Source organism: Maylandia zebra, unplaced genomic scaffold, assembly GCF_041146795.1.
Source record: "Maylandia zebra isolate NMK-2024a unplaced genomic scaffold, Mzebra_GT3a scaffold03, whole genome shotgun sequence".
In the NCBI taxonomy this organism is placed as follows: domain Eukaryota; kingdom Metazoa; phylum Chordata; class Actinopteri; order Cichliformes; family Cichlidae; genus Maylandia; species Maylandia zebra.
Window position 1 is genome coordinate 1,190,697 of NW_027490033.1, and position 22,720 is coordinate 1,213,416.

General features: G+C 41.0%; 1 protein-coding gene and 1 long non-coding RNA gene across 2 annotated transcripts in view; one reads left to right on the top strand and one right to left on the bottom strand.

Annotated features, from left to right (window-relative positions):
- LOC112432436 (protein NLRC3) overlaps positions 1 to 22,720 on the bottom strand; it is a 3,307,575-nt gene that overhangs the window by 1,116,830 nt on the left and 2,168,025 nt on the right. The window lies entirely within an intron of this gene.
- On the top strand, positions 19,010 to 21,248 carry LOC143415769 (uncharacterized). Its single transcript, XR_013096208.1, has 4 exons — positions 19,010 to 20,008; positions 20,263 to 20,370; positions 20,476 to 20,597; positions 20,740 to 21,248. It is a non-coding gene; the product is annotated as an uncharacterized LOC143415769 (long non-coding RNA).

The window sequence follows — 22,720 nt, forward strand, 5'->3', positions numbered from 1 at the left end:
ACAATAAATTTCTTAGGCTCAGAATGCAACAAAATTGCACATGAAGAAGCACATAGAGAAGTATCCAAGTAACACTTTGCTACAATATAAAACAAACTATTATAAATAAAGAAAATATATAAACTAAATATATACACTACCCGTCAAACGTTTTAGAACAGCCCAATTTTTCCAGTGTTTTCGTCACGGTTTGCGAGCCGTGTGTAAATTATCAAAGGACCCTTTATGCAGGCAGCTCAGATGCAAGTGAGTTTATTCATCACATGGTGATACAAACAGAAATGGCGAAGGTGAGCATGGAAACTAAGCAAAAACCTAAAAACTAATAGTACACGAATATGAAGAAGTACACGAAGGGAAGACGAAAACACAGAACACAAGGGGTGGGAGCAAAGCACCACAACACATCACTATATAGACAGTTACACAGAGGGAGACACAGAAGGCAACAACACAGGGCGGAACAAATGGACAGAGAAGACTAAACACTAGTGATGGGACGTTCTGTATCGAGGCTTCGGAGCGTGTGTCGAGTAATGGAGGGGGCGTTTCCGCGAAGCGCGTATCGAGGCTTGCTTCATTTATGGGAGGAGCTGAAAATGATGACGTCCGAAGCCTCGCTGCCCGGCTGTACCACGTGACTGGTTCATGAAGTGGTTCGAACTTTGCCGCGAGATATGACAGCGATATAAACCCCTCAGACTTCATTCAAAAATGTGGGTGTTTGATGGAGAGTTGCGGTTAGTGAGAGTTTGGAGACCGTTTGGAGGTTTATGAGAGTGAGGAGAGAAAGTCAGGAGAGAATGGAGCCAGCTAAGAAGAGGAGGATGTCCTCCCCTGTGTGGGAACATTTTGATCTTATTCCTCCCAACAAGGTATGTAAATTTCTACAGAAGATGTATTTTCATGATACTGATGGTGCAATACAATTTATGTTGAGCTGTCTTGACTTTTGTACAAGGTGAAGTGTTTTCTATGTGCCAGGGAGCTGGGATATAACAACAACACCTCATCCATGCTTAGGCACTACAGAGCTTTGCATGAGAATAAGGGGGACACCGATTGTGGAGCAAGACCAGGTGAGCCATCAAATGCCATGATAATATAGCATGCAGTAATGTTACTAAATGATATAACAATATTATACAACTGTTATAAGTTACGTATGTGATATTTATATTTGTGCTTTATCTTTATTGTCTTTCCTCAGGAGAACAATCTCAAATAGATGAAGACCTGGTTAGCATGGTGATTGAGGACTCCCAGCTATTTAGCATTGTGGAGGACAAAGGATTCAAAAGATTTGTTAAATCATTAAATCCTAGCTATGTTCTCCCCACTAAAAAGGTCATAAAAGCAGTGAAAATTTAGTTTTTACAGAATAAAATGTGAACAGGCAGGACAAAGCCTCAGTGTGTAGCTGTCCATACCTCAACGTTACAAAAGCACAACCACTGTCCACACCCCAACCACACCTCACCTCACAGTAAATGATCATTTCCATTTCAAGCATTTCCAAATAATCATTTCCCATACTGCCACTATAAATATACACAGTGTACTGCCATCACTACAATATACATGTTTTACACACTCCTTTTGTTGTTGACATTTACAGGCTGTGTGCAAAATGCCACACTCTTCAAATTCATGCCAGCTATTATTTTTACGTCCAGTAGGTGTCCTGCTAGAGCAAATGAAGCTTCATGAAGCTTCGCGTTGGGGTGAACCAATTGGATGAAAAGCTTCAGTGCTTCATGGGGCTTCATCTGCCCATCACTACTAAACACAGAACAGAGCGCACAGAGAAACAAGGGGGACAGGGAATCAAAACCTAGGAAGCATAGAATAACTCACAAACTAAACTGGCATAACACAAAAATCACAAAGAACTGAAACCACTAGCTCAGGAGACCCAGGACCCTGACAGATACACAGACAAACCAGCAACTAACAGAGGCAAACACAAGGCTTAAATACACAGAGGGATAACGAGGGAATGAGACACAGAAGGAGGACACAGCTGGGAGTGATTGACAAGACGAGACAGAGGAAACGCAAACTAAACACACTGACATGAGACACGGACCTTCACAACAAAGCAGGAAATACAAAGACTGAACTTAGAGGTACAACAAAACACAGAACCAAAACGTAAGAATAAACAAAGATACATCATGAAATCAAAGATTAACAATACAAAACAGAAAACACTGAGTCACAGACCCAGGATCGTGACAGTTTTATTGAAAATATCCTTTTTATTTCTCATTGCGCTCTGAAATGAAAGCATAGTACAAATAAGCAGTTGGAGTTAAAAATAAATCATGAAACATATTTATAGACCAAAGTTTATTCTAAACGTTTGACTGAACACACCCGTGGCTTCTGTCTACAATAGAAATCAAATATTCTCCCATATCTGTAGCAGATGTTCCCGTAAACGTGGACCTTGTAATAATAATAATAATAATAATAACTTTATTTATAAAGCGCTTTCAAACAAAGTGCTGTACAACTAAAGAGATAAATAAAATAAAAGCGATACATAGCAATACAGGTAAAAGACACAATACAAGTTAAAAACAATAAAAATGTAAAAACTAAAAGCCATAGAATTAAGACATGTAGGATCGGGTGAACAAATGTGTCTTCAACTTGGTTTTAAAAACCTCCACAGAGCAGCCTGCCGAATATCTTGTGGGAGGTTGTTCCACAGAAACGGGGCATGAAAAGAAAAAGCTCTCCAATTGTCTTTTTTCTGGCTCTAAGAACTTTTAGAAGACCAGAGTCCTGAGATCGGAGAGCACGAGATGGAACATAAAGGTGTAAAAGGTCGGAGAGGTATGAAGGTGCCAATCCGTTTAAAGCCTTGTAGGTGAGCAGCAGGACCTTAAAATCTGCTCGAACCTGACAAGGTAGCCAGTGAAGAGATCTCAGAACAGGGGTAATGTGCTCAAATTTCCCAGTTCTTGTTAAAATGCGAGCAGCTGCATTTTGCACCAACGCCAGAATCTCAGGTTAAACCTCACAAAACTTTAACAACCACCAAACAGCTGAAACAGTAAATGAGAGCAGGAACACGGATTCTGCACAAAGACGTAAACACAAAGCTCAGAGCCGCCGACACATCAGAATCAGTGAGATGTCGCCTTTCTCACCCGATGGCACGGACACAGTCGGGGCTGAAAGCCGACAGCTCGCTGATTCTGATGTTTCGGCGGCTCCGAGCTTTGTGTTTACGTCCTTTTTACGCTGATTCTAAAGCTGTTAGTTTTATCTCTCTCCAAACAATATTGACTGAACCAGCAGCAAAAGAAGATCCAAACTACGCTTCACATAAACATCGTCATGAACTCACTCTGACTTTTGCTGTTTTGCTTCCACCAGGATAAAATCACACGTCATGCACAGCTCTCTCTCTCTCTCTCTCTCACACACACAGTTTCCTGTCTAAAAATCTGTTTTCTGCATTATTCGCTTGCTTGTTACGCACAAGTCTACCGTTGTTTACAGCGCTGTCGGCCGCTGTTTTTTTCCTTTTACTTACTTCCGAAAAGAAAACCTAATTTCTGCCGTTCAACAGGCTTCTGAACAAATTTAAACTTTTTAAAATTATGCAAATTGCAAAACGCTGTGTCTGTCTTCACAGAGGTAATGAGGTAAACTTCAGAGGTAATGTTCATATGTCGATTAATGGTTTTCTTTCGTTTTTGATCTACTGTAGAATATTTTTATAAAACCACCTTCATGTTTTTCTGTTTTATCTTCAGCTACTTTGACACAAAGGCCTCTGCTGTGATGCTCACACCTTTGATAAAGTCTTGCGAGTGTCAGCTTCCTTTTTATAGATACAAAAATATGTAAATGTACTGATCTGAATTATAATATTTCTGACTGTCTGAGGCAAAATTTCCCAGATTCAAATCGAATTGAATCGAATCGTGGATCGAATTGATTCAGGACCTTGTGAATCGGAATCAAATCGATTCTAGAATTCAGTGACGATACCCTGCCCTATTTGCGACCATGTCAACATCCAGTCCAGGCTTTTTCAAGATTGGTACTACCACAGCTGATTTAAAACATTCAGGAAAGACTCAATGAAGTATTTAAAAGAAACAGGTTGTAGGGTCCTAATGCTGACCACAGTTCCTTTATAGCCCAGGCTGGTAGAGGATCCAAAGAACAGGTTGTACATCGAGCTGCTTTTACAACCTTACTTAATCCAGACAGGGAAATAGAGATGGACTGATGCGATATTACGTATCGGTCCATCTCTATTTCTATTAATTTACGTCAGTATCAATACTGATTTTGTATGTATTTTGAAGGATTTGAACCAAAGGCAAAAAATACCATGAGCAAAAAATGGCAGTCATGATTATAAAATAGGGAGGTTTCTTTTTTTTAACATAGACTAAACTCGTTAAATAAAACAACAAGTTTATGAGCTTTCTTGTTATTCACAAGTTTCAGCGATTTAGCCCAGAGTTTAAAGTCATTCAGCCATCTGTTTATACATGGTTTAGCTTTAAAGTATCTGCATTTGTGAAGAAAAAATTTTCCCATTAACAAAATCGTCCTAATCAACAGGTCAAAATCTGCATTCTCAGCAAGTATTCCAAACTTTATTACTGTCACCGTCAAATGTGGTAACTGAATTCTCCTGGACTGTAGCCAGCTCCACATGTCAGTCCAGAAGGAGTGCACTGATTCACAGTAGAAAAACAAGTGATCCAGACTTTCAATATCATTTTCACAAAATGTGCAGGCGTTCACATCTAAGTTAAATTTCCGTCTTAAGAATTCATTGGTTGGATAAACCTCATTAATGATTTTAAAGTGAACCTCTTTTACTTTAGGGGAAAGAGGAAGTGAAATATACTTTTTTCTTATCGCCTTAACCTCCATGGTCTCAAATTCTTTAAGGATATAATTTCTTTTAACCGGATTAGGGCAAATGTCGTTGATCAAAATATTCCTGATCACTTTGTTTGTAAACCTGCTGTCACCAAATTCAACTCCAGCTATGCAGAGCTGCCTCAGTCCAGGAGAAATTTTAGAGTGCACAATATCTTCTTTTATCATTGATCTCAAAGGGACTGGGATGGCTTTCACTAGGGATTTATATCTCTTAGCAGTACATCTTACATCAAATTTCTCACAAAACGTCTCATGTTTTAATAAGACCCCATTATCATCCATAAAATGAGCTACAGCCCAAATCCCTTTAGATCTTCCAGCAGAGAAGGACCTGCTGATGGAAAGCTGAGAGTTTAACAGGTAACGAACTGCAATCAAAGTCACAACGTAACAAAAAGTCTATTCCACCCATTTTGCCAAAAATCACATTGGGAATAATGTTCCAAAAGGAATTTTTGTTCCTAATGAAAGATCTTAACCATTTCAGTTTTAGTACACCATTCATAACATCAAAGTCAATGGCATTAGCCCCACCCTCTTCATAATTCTTAATCATATCATTTTTCTTTATATATTGACATTTGTTCCTCCATATGAACCTAAAATTAAGATTATTTATAGATTTAATTAGTTTTGGAGATATGGTCAGAGAAAAGGCTGGATAGATTAGTCTGGACAGACTGTCCATTTTGGTTAGCAAGATTCTCCCAAACAGAGTTATGTCCCTTTGCAGCCACCTGTTTAAAATTGACTTACACTTTTCTATATTGGCACAGATATTCTTATTTTCAGTTGATGTCTTATCCTTGCAAATTACAATGCCCAGATACTTAACCTCTTTTTTTGATCTGTATATTATCTATTGCTTGCAGGGTACACTCATGCAGAGCTAGAATTTCTTATTCATTAATATTCAGCTGTAGGCCAGAAGCTTTGGAGAAGTGGTTGATCGCCTGTAAGGCTAAAGGAATCTGGTCCTCATTTTTTAGAAACAGGGTGGTATCATCTGCGAGCTGACTGATTATTATCTGTTCACCCATCACAGTTAACCCCTCAATGTGACTGTTTTTAATCAAAATAGATAACTCAGCAACCATGATGAACAGAAGTGGTGAGCTGCTACATCCCTGCCTTATCCCTCTATTAACTTCAAACCTTGAACATGTACCATGTTCTAGCAAAACAGAGCTGTTAATGTCATTATATAGCATCTCTATAACATTGATAAATTCCTGTCCAAAACCAAAAGACTGCAGAGTTTTGAATATGAACGTATGTTCAACTGAGTCAAATGCTTTGTAAAAATCCAAGAACAGGATGTATGCTCTCTCTTGTGTCACGATGAGTTGTGTGGCTGTCAGTGGCTGGACCCACGTGCAGGACTCGGAGACAAAACATTAACTTAAACGACAGCTTTATTTGCTGGTGAGTCACCCTTGGCGATACATAAACAACAACTTTAACTAGACTGGAGATGATGAAGGTAGACGACAACGAATACACACACAACAAACGTGGAGGACGCAACAACTGGCAGAGAAAAACACAGGGCTTAAATACATACTGAGGTGATTAGGGAATGTGAAACAGGAGGAGAACACAGCTGGGACTCATCAGACATGACAAGACAAGGGGCGGCAAAACTCAACACATTGACATAGTACACAGACTTTCAAAGTAAAACAGGAAACTGAACAGACGTGGACTAAACTAGGGGATACAGTGACAGAACAAGAGACACACTGACAGAGATGACTGTATACTAACAGAAGTAACACAGAACCACGACCTAAGAAGGAGAACACAAGAAATGCCAAGGACCTAGGGAGTTAGGAATACTAGCGACAAAAATCAAACCCAAGAGAATCAAAACACATCATGAAATCAAAGATAACTAATACAAACAGAAAAACACTGAGTCCACAGACTCAGGACCGTGACATCTTGGATTATTTCACTGTACTCAAGGAGGTCCAAAACCAGCCCAATATTGTTATGAATTAGTCTTCCTTTCAAAAAACCTGATTGCGTTTCACTGATAATGTTTGAGATGCCTTTCTTTAGCCTCTCAGCTACAGCTCCAGACAGGATCTTATAGTCAGTGTTTAGTAAGGTGATGGGTCTTAAATTGTCTAAAATTCTTTTATCCTTACCCGATTTAGGGACCAGGGTTATCAGCGCTTGTTTCATGCTCGGCATCAGTTCTTTTTTTCTCTATCGATTCCTTTAATGCATCAAACAATAAAGTTCTTAGGTCCTTCCAGAAGAATTGATAAAAATTAGTAGTGAGTCCATCTGTCCCTGGGGACTTGTTTAATGCCATTTTCATGACCACCAAATCCAGTTCCTCAATTTGGCGGCCGCTACTAAGTTTTAAAATTACTCATACTAATCTTTCTGGGTCACAAAATAAACTTTTAACATATTTTCAGGCGAGAAAGTAGCTGTGTAAACATCAAATATCTGCTCGGTTTATCAAGATACCGCATATTTGCAAAAGTGCTTCGACGTTTTCGGAGACGTCTGCTACCCACCAGCACTATAGCCAGCCGGGAGCTCGAGGGTCACTGAAGCCGCCGAGAACGGCACAACTCCCGGCACATCATTTTCAGATCACCGCGGACTTTCGCTACTCAGGTTAAACGTGATATATAAGTCCAGGGCTGTGCAGAGACGTTTAAAGGGGCGGGTGCTCAAAGTTAAAAAGGGGCACATTGAACCAGGCTGAATAACAACAACACACATTCATCAACAATCTAATATGGAAAGGGCAGGGCTGTGTTGATCTGAGACTGTAGACATTAAAAAGTCCACAGGAGAGATGGTAGCTGATTAAACAAGTGTCATGAGATAATAACAAAATGCAAAGATTGGTGACAGCGCTTGGAACCATAAGGCAACGAAAAACTGTGACATAAACTCGGCTCTGCCTGTGAATCACTCTTTGCTTCTCTTCTTCCTTCCATCCCATCATTTCATATATCACTCTCCACTTGCTGTCCATCTGAGAACAAGGCACAACTTGCTATTGCAATAAACTATAATCTAATTATCCACACCTAACAACTCTTGCACTTAATCTATAATAAAATGATGACAGAAAAATGTTATAGCACTGCCTTTAGTAGCCTCATACAGCTCCTACTGTTTCCTCCTCATGTCCTTACCAGCCATGTCTGCACAATGTTATATCATGAGTAATAATTTTTTTAAATCCAGCTAAATAAAACACACACATGCACACACAGTGACATTTTAGACCTTCTTCAGAATACTGTATATACTATGGGCATCATGGTGCTGATCCAGAATCCTTACATTATTATTTATTACTAGAGCTACAATAATAAAGCAATGAGGAGGGGGAAGTAATAAATATGAAATAATGTATTTATGATGATTGCATTTGTTTCACTATCCACTCTGTGCAGGGCAAAGCTTATTACATTTTTAAACTGTAGAGATACAATCATTTTGCTGCTGTAAAATCCAAATTTTGTCTTATTAAATATATAAATCTAATATAATCTGCTTCTTAATGTATGTTCTTTAAAATACAGCGTGTGTTTTTTAATATATTATAATTATAATAATAATTATGTGGACATGCATATTAGATCGTTTTTTAGTGAAATATAATCCCCTCAGAAAGGCAGGAAATGCTCTGTAACTTACTTTAAAACTAAATATGTTCACTAAAACGGTGACAGAGCTACAGACCCATGACAGCCTTACACAGGTAGCCAGCAGCTGTGACCAGCACTACTTGTGCAGTTAATAAAAGGACAGGTAATGTTTGTCGCGCTGTTGCACACACAGCACGCTCGTTTGTTTCAGTTCGTCAGTTGCAACAAGACAACTTACCAACGTGTACGTAATATGGGGCGATTATGGGGCGATCGTGGCTCAAGAGTTGGGAGTTCGCCTTGTAATCGGAAGGTTGCCAGTTCGAGCCCCGGCTTCGACAGTCTTGGTCGTTGTGTCCTTGGGCAAGACACTTCACCCATTGCCTACTGGTGGTGGTCAGAGGGCCCGGTGGCGCCAGTGTCCGGCAGCCTCGCCTCTGTCAGTGCGCCCCAGGGTGGCTGTGGCTACAATGTAGCTTGCCATCACCAGTGTGTGAATGTGTGTGTGAATGGGTGGATGACTGGATATGTAAAGCGCTTTGGGGTCCTTAGGGACTAGTAAAGCGCTATATAAATACAGGCCATTTACCATTTACCATTTAATAAGCCAATACTCCTGGGTGCTATACACTACAGTGTACGCTGTACAGCTACTTACTGGGTTTGTCGCATCAGTCTGTGTCTCTGAGTTAACTTGTGTTTCTCCTACAGCTCCGGACCGCAAAAAATGCGCGTGCTCTTTGTGAGCTCGTTCCCGGCTCGTAACCAGCGCGTTCTGCTGTCGAGGGCGATCATTGGTTAAATGTGATCATGTGACTGATGCAAGCCAGATCCTTTTATTTAGCAAAACTATGATTAATAGTTAAATATTATTGTTGAGGGGCACAGACAGGACTCCGCACGCACACACACATAAAATAAATAAATAAATAAATAAAAAAAATTTAAAAGTTGCCTCAACAAAAGGGCACTTTGGGCACTCATCAGGAAAGGGGCGGGTGTTCAAGCCCCTCTAGCCCCCCCCCCCTCTGCACGTCCCTGCTCTTGAGTGAGCAGTGATGATTGAGCAGTCCGTTTTATTTTGCAGATTCAAGCTGCTCTTCAAAATTTTCACCACCAGATGTCACCGGAGAGGACTGTGTTGAAAAGCTTCGAGTAATGAACAGTTTTTCAATACAAGCTTCAGTGCTTCGGAAAGCTTCATTTGGCCCTCACTACTTCCAGCATATCCAACCTTCTGAGGACCCAGCCCACGTACACCGCGAAGGCCGGGTCCTCGGGAGGATGCAGCCGATGAATTTGGACGTTTAGTTTTAAAGACGTCGTGATAAGGGCGGGTCTTACTGTGAACCTGCGCGCTCATTGGCTAATAACTTGAGATTGACAAGTCGTTATCCAATGAGCGCGCGGCTTCTCCCAACATAAAGTAGTTTCCTTTGAAAAACCAAAGTCTGATTATTTTTGCCTCCACTGACGGAGCCTGTTGTTCCCGCCACAGAGACAGTAATGTCAGAGCGGTGTTAACACTCACCTGCCTCAGCACAGCTCTCACTCTCCTCCTGCTCTCTCAGCTAAACTCACTTCCTCTCTACTTACAGGAAACCAGCGCTCAGAGGAGCCGACCGGCCTCACGTTTCACCCACAGACACGAACAGCGTGGAATTATTTTATGTCATAAGAAGAAACATATTCATGTTAACACTCACCTGCCTCAGCTCCACCTTCCTCCTCCTGCTGCTCTGAACGGAGGATCAACACTTTCACTTTCACTTTCACTGCTCCTCCCTAAACACAGAGGATGCTGGGACTTGTAGTTTTTACCTTGTGTGATATGTCTGTGAAGGTTCTCAGTCATCCAGGTCATCGTAGTCAAAGGAGCTTGCAATGAAAAGCGTCTGGACTTCGCATGACAAGGTGGGGCCAGGTTTCACAATGAACTCACCCGAAACTCTGGCTGATTGGGTCCCACACCCAATTTCACACCTTGGCTCAGGTGATTAGAGGATCATCAGGGGGTCCTTTTGTCCCTCTGTGGGGGGATACTCCCACTAGGGTTATATCTGGGACTCTCCACCATTTGACCTTAGAACTGAAGAAGCTTCTCGGATGAGAGGTGAAACGTCTTCAAGCAACTTAAAGAAGTCCAGACGCTTTTCTTTGCAAGCTCCTTTGACTACCTTGTGTGATATTTATGGCTGTGACACTAAATCACAGCATGAAAACTTCCTGCAAATATGTCACAGGCGATAAACATTTCACATTAAAGGTGAAGTTATTTTTCTGTCTCATGTTCAATAAACAGTGAGCTGGGAAAACTGAAGAACAGACTTCAGACGTTCCCTGCAGAGTTTCTGCTGCTCGGTCGTCTGCATGTTGCTGAGACTGAGCTGATGATGAAGCTGTGATGGGTTTATGGCACGTTTGGTTCTGGAGAAGAGTTTTACTGCCGGTGCAGGTGAAATGATCAGAGGTTACAGCCTCTGGTTAAAGTGGAGGCAGCGATCAGGACGGCTGAGCAGCAGAGGTCTCGAGGGTCCTAAAGTGTAAAAGCATCAGTGTTAGTAACACAAAGATCACAGAATGGGATCATCCACACAACACTAACATCTAAATCCACGGCAGGAACTCTTCCAGTGTCCTGAAAAATCTGTGTGCACGATGCTGAGATTAAAATCTGTCTGCTCATCTTAATGCAATATTTACTAAAGTCTGGTAGAAGTTTTACTGATTTCCAGTCCACTTAGCAGACGTGTGGATAGGTGGTGGGTTGTAGAGCAGACTGAAAGCTTTAAGTTCATCCTCTGATTAAAAACTCAGACCCACAGATACAGGAAGTATAACCCTGGTGTAAGAAAGGAAACAGCAACACAGCAGCCATCTTTTTCCTCCCATGCTGACCAGTGTCCCAGCAGAAGCTGGGGTTTGTTAGATCCTGTTCGATCCAGAGGAAACAGGCTAAAAGAGTCGATCAGGGGGGATCATGGTTTTATTATGTGCTCGTTATGATTGAAGCTCTGGTTGTGTGTTAGAGACAGAACCTGCAGATTCCTCCACTCTGCCTCCTCTTCTGCAGGAATCAGCCTCTTGGCTGGTTTTATTCACCAACGTGAATAAAATCATCAAACTAATCCAAGTTCATTGTGAAATGCCTGAAAATGGAGGAATAAATCTGTCAGTTACCGTATAAAGTTTGAGTTTGTCAGTGTTTTACACGGAGACGGTCGTCAGATGTTGAATGTTTAGCATGAATGTTCCACATCTGGAGAAACCTTCAAGATTAAAGCCAGTGAAAAGTGAAGAGTTTCTGCAGCAGCCGCACTTCCTGCAAATCTGTTCTTTCAAAATAAAGTGAAAAGTCTAAATTTATATTCACGACAGGTTTAAAGGTGAAGGTGGTCACATGGTTTTAGTGGAATGCCTACGTGGGCGCGTCTGAGTGATTTTGATTCAGATTCGTGCAGCGTGGAGCAGTAAACACTTGTTTTTGTTCATCTGGACCAGGGGTGCTCACACTTTTTCCGCATGTGAGCTACTTATAAAATGACCAAGTCAACATGATCTACCCACTACAAAAATCCAAAACATATACTTATTTATAAATATATTGAGGATTCTTTATATCTACAATGTATATACATGCATAACCGCAATATCCAATATTTCACAACACAATTAACAATGTAAATTTTTTGTCATTACCTGAGTTTACTCTGATGACTTGCACTGAATTGAATCAGCCAGGGATGCATAGTCCGGAGAGTAGCTGCTGACGGCCAGCCTCAAACACACTTCCAAATGTTCATCAGTCATGGTGGAACGGTACTTGGACTTAATGATGTTCATGTGGGAAAATGATGACTCACATAAATAAGTGGAGCCGAATAATGCAGTCAAAGAGGCAGCACATTTCCTCATGTTGGGGTACTTTACTTCTGTGAGTAAGTTCCAGAACTGTCCATGATCTCTGGACTTCAGCTCAATGTCGGCTTGTAGTGTCAAAATCTCATCTTCCACTCCAGAAGAGTTCAGGTGAAATAGTTTTGCAATTTTTGATGCGAGTGAATCGACATCAGCATCTTCCCGAAAAGGATAGCACATGAAGGTAGCGACTGGCTCGAGCAAAGAAAAGTCTTGAAAGCGTTTGTCAAACTCTGACAGACAATTGTCAATCTGCTCTGTGTAGCGTGCACTGTCAAGTTGCAAACAGGCCATCCCTTGCATCTCCAGCTCTGACGCCAGGTTTTGAAAGTTTATCAAATCATGGCGCTGCAGCTTTAAAGAGAGATGTTGCATCTTTCGTTTGAAAGCATTAACTGAGCTGATCATGTTGATCACTGTTTTGTCTTTTCCTTGCAGCTGTAGATTAAGGTCATTCAACATGTTTGTCAGATCGGTTAAAAATGCCAAGTCTAACAGCCACTGACCGTCATTAAGTTGCATGTATTCTGCTTGTCCAGCTACACGGAAAAACTCCTTAATCTCCGGACAGAGCTCTCGAAATCTTTGCAGGAATTTCCCTCGACTAAGCCACCTCACGTCAGTGTGTAGCAACAACTCAGAGTGGTCGCAGTCAGCCTTCTCCAGATGTGCACGAAATAACCGTCTTTGAAGAGATCTGGCGCGAATAGAACAGGCGATCTTTGTTGCAACATTCATGATCTCCTTCATGTTGAGCATTTTAGCGCATAACACTTGTTGGTGGATTATGCAATGGTAATTTAGGAAGTCCGGGAAAGCATCATCCTGCCTGCACTTGGCAATAAATCCATTCAAGCGGCCAACCATTGCGGGTGCTCCATCTGTGGTAATAGACACCAATTTGTACACTGGGAGCTGGGTTTTCTCGATAAAGTTTTTGAACGACTGAAATATGTCCTCTCCTCGCGTCTGTTCTTTCATGGGCAGGACTGTTAATAGCTCTTCTTTTGCAGTGATATCAGTAAACACCATACGAATGAAAATGCACACCTGGGCTGTGTCACTCACGTCCGTAGATTCGTCCAACTGCAGTGAGAAACACTGGCAATCTCCGATGTCCTTCCAAAGTTGCTGGGTTAAATCCTCCGCCATGGCTTCACAGCGCCGTGTAACTGTACTTCTTGACAGCTGGAGAGCTTTGATCGAAGATGTTATTTCTGCCTTATTTTTAAAGTCTCGGAACAATGAGTCAGCTGCTTCAACGAATGCCTCTTTTACCATCTCTCCATCTTGAAAAGACTTCTTGTTTTTAACGATGATGTGACTCACCCGGAACGATGCTTCGGTGGCGGCTTTCGCTTTTGAAGTTTGTTGTGTGAAAAATGACTGCTGTCCGGACAACTGGGATTTTAGTTCCTTCACCTTTTTCTTTCTTAGCTCGCTTTTCGGCGGGAATGTAGTGTCGTATTTTCCGTGAACAGTTCGAAAATGCCGCTCCACATTTCCCTTCTTTGGCATTGCGATGGCAGCCTGGCAGATGAGGCAAACGCACTTCGAAAATGACATCGTGAAAAAAAAGTCTTCCTCCCATTCCGTATGAAAGTGATACGTTTTTGTCTTCTTACTTGGTCCAGCTCCCTCACTCATTTTTAACCCTTTCTTAGGTTTAGAAAAAACCGAGAGCTAAAAACTCGCTGACTAGCTTGTCAGTTTTACTACACTTCGCGCCGCTGTTTGCACATGCGCAGCGACCTAAGCGTCAGAAAAAAATCCGATGTCATCTGACTGGCTTCCCTGTATCAATCAAGTGACGGGATGGATGATAGGCTGGCATCTATTTTTTTAATGCCATGCGATCTACCAATACTACCTTTGCGATCGACTGGTCGATCGCGATCGACGTATTGAGCACCCCTGATCTGGACTCATGAAGGATTCCAGTTAGCACATTTCCAGCCAATGAAACGTAACTACAGATGAAGACAAACACATTTAAGCTGCCTGACTCTCGAGTGTGCACAGCAAAATCTCCAGTGTTACACTGGAGAGTGTCTATATGGGTCCACACCTCTGAGTGTTAAATACAACACTGTTGAGTGTTAAATTAACACTTTTGACAGTGTTATATGTTTAAAAGTAACCTAGTCAGTTTTGAAGATTAACAAGATAAGAGATAAGATAAGATAAGATAGAACTTTATTAATCCCTCGGGTGGGTTCCTCTGGGAAATTCGATTTCCAAAAAAAGCACAGCAACGACCGAAGTTACAGTTACAGAATTGTTATATATATATATATATAAATATATATACACACGCACGCACACACACACACACACACACACACACACATATATATAAATACAGAAACAAATATAAATAAAATATACAAAGGGGATAAATAGAATAAATAGGAATAAAAAATAAAAATACAAGTGAATTGCACATTTCAAGTCTTGAGTCTATTGCACTGTTGACTATTTACAAAAAGTATTGCACAAGGTATTGTACAGTGAGGTGAAGAGGCACTACAGCTTAGTTGTTCCCCCCTCCTTTGTCCTCCTGTTTCCCCTCCCTCTCCCCTCCAGAGAGGAGTTAAACAGTCTGATGGCGTGTGGGACAAAGGAGTTTTTAAGTCTGTTAGTTCTTGTCTTGGGGAGAAGCAACCTGTCACTGAACAGACTCTTCTGGTTGTTTATGGCCGTGTGCAGAGGATGCCTGGCATTGTCCATAATGTCCATCAGTTTCTTTAATGTCCTTTTCTCTGCCACTGTCACCAGAGTGTCCAGCTTCATGCCGACCACAGAGCTAGCCCTCCTGATCAATTTCTCCAGCCTGGAGAAATGGCTAACACTGAGCAGTGCTGATTTTCTAACACTGGAAAATAACTCAAAATGTTAGAAATATTCTACCCCCCCCCCCCCCCCCCCCCCCCCCCCCCCTCCCACTGTGAACATGAATTGAATATTCAGAAGACATTTGTTTAAATAGTTCTACAAATCTGAGCTGTTGGTGTGTCCTTGGATTGTGTGGTAATAATATTAGAGCCTGCAATCTTTCTTACTGAATCTCTACTATGAGTCATGTTACCTGAGATTAATTCTATGTTTACCTGTCAGCCTGGACGAATGTGCTGTGTGAAGGAAATTAAATTAAATCAGATCTGAACTGCGTACAGTTAAGGAACCTGTTCATATTTGATTGAAATATGAACCAGTGATTTTTTTTGATTGCTGATTCCAAGAGAGTCTTTGTGGAAATCCTGTTTGGCTTTTTGTTATTTTAATTGTCTTTTTCTGTTTTCCAGAACAGTGGGACCAAGAAGCACTCTGCTAATGTGTGGACTCTGACCAGCAACATCCAGCAAGACCCAGACAGCGTTTTCTATCTCCCAGCTGGAGTTTTTGTTTGTCTGTGACTAGGGATGGGTATCGAAAACCGGTTCTTGTGGAGAACCGGTTCCCACTGTTTCAATTCCTTGGAACTGTTTGCCATTTTTGCAAACGATTCCCTTATCAATTCCAGTCGCCCCAAATGACGTCACCACATTGCGGAGCATCATTTACCTGGCAGGAAACACGGCGCCTAAGCGGCTCAAACGCTCAAAAGTTTGATTATACTTTACGAGAACGGATGACAACAGGGGAACTTGCAATACTTGCAAAGTGGATATTTCATTTAAGGGAGGAAACACTACGAATATGCAAAAGCATTTGCTCACAAAAGACGCGATGACCTTAAATGAATCTCGTGAATCTCAACCCAGCAGCAGCAGTAACGTTTGCACGTCCTCTCCCGTTAATGCGGCAGGTAAATAATCAACTAACAGTGCATATTATGTTAGCGCGATCTGCCTTATTACAAAACCTGCTATTACTGTGCATTTAGGTGACCATGATGAGAGAGACAGACAGAGTCTGGCTGGCTCAGGTGCTGGCAGTTGTTGCTGCAGTCTACCGGTGTCCTTTCAGGCCAGGATAGACGAAGCAGTGACTAAGTTTGTGGTAAAAGGTTTGCACCCATTTGCCACAGCAGATGCCCCTGATTTTCGGTAAGTGAATGTGTTTAATTGTAGGCAGGGTGTAATGGAGGAGGTCACTTTAAGAGGGATGGACTTGACCTCCTGACTATGAATGATGTAGATGATAAGGTGCTGACTCTATGAATCCACAATCTCAACAGGGTTGTCCGATAAGAACAGATGGCGTATCCACAAAATCCACTGCCACTCAGGTATCTGCCGTTCACTCATTTATTAACAAGAATCCGAAGCACACATCCATAATGTGAGTGAGGGGATTTAACAGGCTGTAAAATGCTATATGCCGTGTGGTGAGTGATGGTGTGGTTTCTGTTGGAAAGAACATAAAAGTCTTCCATAATTATGTGAACAGAGTGAATTAAATGTGTAATACAACAATACAAACAATACTGGATAGTGGAACATTCAACCAAAATAAGGGAGTGTCAACAAATGCTAATTTTACTATTTACATAAATCCTAACTAGGCACTTTACATCAGAGCTAACATGAGAAATTAGTGACGGTCCCTTAATGACCGCACGGCAGAGGCTGCTTCGCAGTAAACGGCAGTAACAATCGGTAAACAAAGTATGCGCCAAGTAGTGATGGCCCGCTTGAAGCTGACGCTCCGGAGCGTGTGTCGAAAAAAACAACACACTGGTTCAGAAGCACTGAGTCGAGGCTTGCTTCGTTTGGCAAAAGTCACGTGACCAGTGACGTCCGAAGCTTCATTACGCACGTAACTGCTTCGGTACCTGATTCAAACGGATATAAGGAAGTGAATCATCCACGGGATTCGTGGAGTGTGTTGATGGTGACAGAGAGCGAAGAGGTGATCATTCCACTGACAGATATGGAGCCAGCGAGGAAGAGAGGACGTTCTGGCGTGTGGGAATATTTTGAGTTGATTTTGCTCAATTCATTTTATCTGCCGAAGTGAAAAACTTGAAATGTCCAAAATCATGTTTTCATAATGTAAATATCATTACAGCATATGACTTCAGGAACACTTCCATGTGAATTAAAGCTGATGAAGACTACAAAAATGTATTTGACACTATACGTACATTACATTGCTACAGTTTAGAAAATCATTTTGTTTATTGTTTTTAGGTGATAGTCTGCAGGACCCAGGAATACCTGCATATCTACCAACTTGCAGTGTGGTTCCTGCACTCCACAGCCTCTTCTGTTCCATGCAAGTGGATTTTCTCCAGGGCAGGAGAAACTATTTCTAAGAAAAGAAACGGACTCAGCCAGCGCACAGTAACACTAATCCTCTTTTTAAATGTAAATAACAAAAGGGCTACCTGACATAGATCATGTTTTTACTTTGCAAGTTCTTGATTAGGGGTGGGTTTTGATTATCGCCTTTCTGATTACAATCCATGCTAAATTGAATAAAGTGATATTGATTCATTACAATCCTGCGTCGATTTGTAAATTAACGTTATTATGCCTGAAACGCCAGCATCTCAGGTTAAACCTCACAACATGTCGTCAAACACCATGCAGCTAAAACAGTAACTGGGAGCAGGTTTACGGATTCTGCATACATAACGTGAACGCAGAGCGCGGACCCGACGCGTCAGAATCAGATTTTGATGTGTCGTCAGGTCCGCGCTGTGTTTGCCTCTTTTTTCTTCGCTGGCTTCTGCAGCTGCAGGTTTCATAACTCTCTGTTTACATCTCTAATTAAGTCTCACATGTGTCAGCTTTCTTTTAATAGATACGAAATTATGGATATATACTGTTAAATGATCAGAATTGTAATATTTCTGACTGAGGCAAAACTTTCCAGATTCCAATCAAATTGAATCGGATCCTGTATCGAATCACAATGATTCTACAAATCAGTGACGATGCAGCCGTACTCAGCTCCCTAAGCATTTTCCCTTTCCAGTTCACAATCAATCCCACCCCTAGGTCAAAAATATGTATAGGACAATTGGCCTCATCTAATATTTTGTATGAACCTGTCCAGCTGTCCAGTGATTAAACGACAAGTAGATGGAGGCAGGACTCCACAGCAGGGGCATACTCCATAATGTGCTGTGCATTCTCATATGTATATTATATATATTGCTCACTTATTGTATTTACCAACATCAAGGAGTTATGAGCAAAGAAAGGCCACACCATAGTGCATGTTTAAATAGGGAAAGTTTATTGATCAAAATGTATTACGCAGATACGCATTACATTTTTTTCAGCCCCCCAATCGAGAAAACAAAACCAATTACATGTTCAAAGCAACGGAACGGTGGCCCAATATCGGAGAGAACGCCACTCTTGAGTGAGCAGTGATGATTGAGCAGTCAGTTTTATTTTGCAGATTCAAGCTGCTCTTCAAAATTTTCACCACCAGATGTCACCGGAGAGGACTGTGTTGAAAAGCTTCGAGTAATGAACAGTTTTTCAATACAAGCTTCAGTGCTTCGGAAAGCTTCATTTGGCCATCACTACTGACAAGACACTAAGAAACAAAATACTAAACGGTACTGAGACCAAATACTATAACTATGACTGAGGTGGAAATAAACAGGCTAAGACTATGACTAACGTGGAAATAACAGACGAAAACTAGACCTATGACTGAGGTGAGGTAAACAGACGACCCGACAATGACATGCAGAAAACAGAGGGCTTAAATACATACATGAGGTGATCAGGGGAAGTGGAGACACATGGGGGAAACAGCTGACTGACATAAACCTAAATGACAGGACCAGGAGGAGGAAAGCTAAATACAATGAACAAAGAACACATGACACTGTCAGAATAAAACGGGAAATACTAAAACTAGACATGACAACACAACTTAACAGACCTAATACGTGAAGAATAATACAAGAACCCAAAACATAGAAAACCAAGGGAACAATAATAAATAACAGCTTAAACTAAAGCTAGATAGGAAATGACACAAAACTAATCACATATCAAAATGAGACAAATACAAAAATGAATTCAGAGCGCTGGATCAGAGACCCAGCCTGTGACATTCTTAAAATCTGTAGCAACTTCAAGTCTGTCAGCGTGCTGAGCATGCTCAGAATGTGACAATATATTTTTGTTCAATATTTAATTTCTTTCAGTTGCAATTGTTAAATGAAAAAAAAAATAAAAAATATATTCTTATAATTTAGCAAACTAATTTATCAAAAAAAATATACATATATCTGTATTAGTTTTAATAAATTAATTTGACACCTGTATTGAAAATACCATATTGTATTCATACAGAATCAGTTTGGTATCATTGTTTGTCTGATTGTTGAAACTAAGAGCTGCTTTGATCTGTTAAGATCTAAAGTATCCAAAGTTGAGCTCTGATGTTTCTTCACCCTTGTGTGTGTGATATGTGATTCCTACATGCTGGCAGAGCAGAGCGGCAGTTTGTGCTCACAGATGGTGACGGTGTGGAGAGACGGTGGTGTTTCCTCAGAAGAACCAGCAGAGTCACTTGCTGACTGATGTTCGTCTGCACTGCACAGAGGAAATCAGCTGACCGAGGTTTGTCCAGTGACGTGTTATGAAATGTATATTTTGGTTTTATGCTTACAGTTATGATTTTCTTGACAGAGGCTCTGCAGAGGTCAGACAAAGCAGAGAAAACATGTGCTTTACATTTTACTGTGATTTATTGAGATATTTGTTGCCTGATGTTCAGCAGGAATGGAGAAATAGAATCAAAGGGAGATGTTTTTGCTGTTTTTGTAATGATGTAAGTAAATCTTCAATATTATTTATTTGCTTGGTTATATTAGGAGTGTTTCTGAGTGAGGGCGGAGGAGTCATCATCCAGGTAAAGTGACGTGGATCAGTGGATACACTTGTCTCCCCTTTAAAGGAGACGATCCAAGTCATCCTTAAATGTTAGTGCTTTCAAATACACAAACATTTTTAAAGGACAAAAATGAACATCCAACTTTGACTGTAATACAAAATAAATCTTTGCATGTGTGTTTTCAAACTCTCAGATGGGCAGCATATCAGTCTTGGACTGTGTAACCTGCCGGAGCAGCACTGAATGACCACCACACACGAGCATGTTCCTGCAACATTCAGCATCTGATCCTTCATCTGTGTGCTTCTGCTTTTGGTAAGTAGAGTTACCCAACTCCAGTAACTCTAAACACATGCCATCCATTTCTGACGGCCTGGTTACTTCCTGTCAGTTACTTTAGAAACCATGTGGTCACCTGACCTAACACTGTTTCTTCTTCTTCCCCTTAATGTTCAAGTGTCACGTGTCAAACAGCTGGAGAGGAAACTACACCAGTGTACTGGGATGTTTCAGCAACACGTGCCAGATGCTGTTCCTTCACGGTGACATCACCAGAGACAGCCCCACCCACCTCAGGACCTCGCCATTGATCATGATGATTATAATGATGACAGCGAGCGGAACTAAGACTGTAAAAATCCACGACCAGAATGTTTCTTTCTAATTATGAATGAATACTGAGAGCCTCTTTCTGTGTTTTGTCTGTTTTGGGTTTTTACCTCATTTGTTACTAACAAAGTTCACAAACTCACACAGTTTACATTCTGTATGTTTCCATCTTTACCAGCCACACTCTAACTGCATTTAAGAAAATAATCCTTAGAAATCGTCGTTTTTCTCTTTTGTAATTGATGATAATTCAGTGAATATACTGCGCTGCTTCCTTCTATTGCGTCACACATTGCTTTAAGTTTTTCAGTGTCCAGTTATTTTTTACTGCTGTTTGAATTCTCTGTATGTTTGACCCTGTAGTCTGTTTGATGGACTGCTCGTCTTCCTGTTTGTTACCGCCGCCTGTTTTTTAATAAAGATTTGGATTTCTGACTTCAACACAGCCTCTGCGTGTCCTCCCTTTGTGTCCTCTTCCTCTGTGAATGTGCTGCATGTGTCACAGATTCCTTTTATTAACAGCTTTCCCACAGTGAGTTGCATCAGCATTCATTCACAGCACATTTCAGAAGGATTCAGATTAATACAGTGATCTTACAGTCAGAATGATCCTGACAGAGTGCCACTGTAAATGATCTTTCATCAGGTACATTTTAAAGTTCAGTATTTCAAAGCAGGAGTTATGAAGAATCATGCTGGCATTAGGACTAATAATATGTACTTACAAAGTCAAAGTTTTTTAATTATGCTAGAATACTGGAAGACAATCAACTTTTAGTGTTTTCCGCATATTAATTATTCTGAAATAGAGACGGTGACCCTAACTGTACAGAAGCACTAAACAACTGACAATCTAACAGACATCATTGGCCTGAGCCGTCATGCACAGTGAGTCTGATCCTTTGCTGTGAGAGTCTGACAAGCATGTTTCTGGTCAGTTTGGAAGAAATAATATCACAATGTTGATCTTTCTTTCCAATATTCCTTCTCTTTTACAACATAAACTGTGATCAAAGGTACTTATGTTCACAGCATGTAATAATACTGACAGTCCAGGGCATTGTGGTCTGTTGAGCTAGGGTTAGGGTTAGCAATTCAGACATATGTAATCAATATTAAACGTCTCTGACGTGGGCCACTGTCCGCAGTGTTGGGAAATCCATACCAGGCTGGAACGAGTCAAGGTAGGTGAGCATCCACGAGAAGACACAGCAGATGCATCCTACTGACAGGACCAGGAGACTCCAGAAACCGAGCATCTTCTCTTCAGTGCCATCCTCTCCTGTCACCCTCTCTGCCCGCAGCTCTTTGAGTATGGGGTAGATAAGGGCGCAGAGAAACCCTTATTACTAATTTGTATTATAATTCAGTTTTCATGAAATATTCATATTCAGTATCGGTCCTTTTATATTAATAACCACGTATCCACCCAGGCTCATGGTGGGGCAGGGCTCTGTCCTGGGATGCTTGAGTACAAGGTAATGTACACCTGACCAGGTATCCAGTCTGTCAGAATTGTTTTCAATATTTGGTTCAAAAACATGAGTGACAACAAAAATCCAACTAGGATTCTTGCATATGATGAATGAAGTCTGTCTTTGACTGTATTGTCCAGCTGATCCATCAAACCCCCAGCAGGTGAACCTTATTCATGACATAACACGGCAACAATGTAAAAAATGAAACAGCAACAGTCTAAATGTAAAGTGCATTCTAATCTCCTCTTCAATAAATCATATGCAAAGAGTCATTCAGGACTGTAAAACGTGAACTACAGAACCCAGAGTCGTCATCATTAAATCTCTGGTTGCTTCATTTTTCTATCCTAT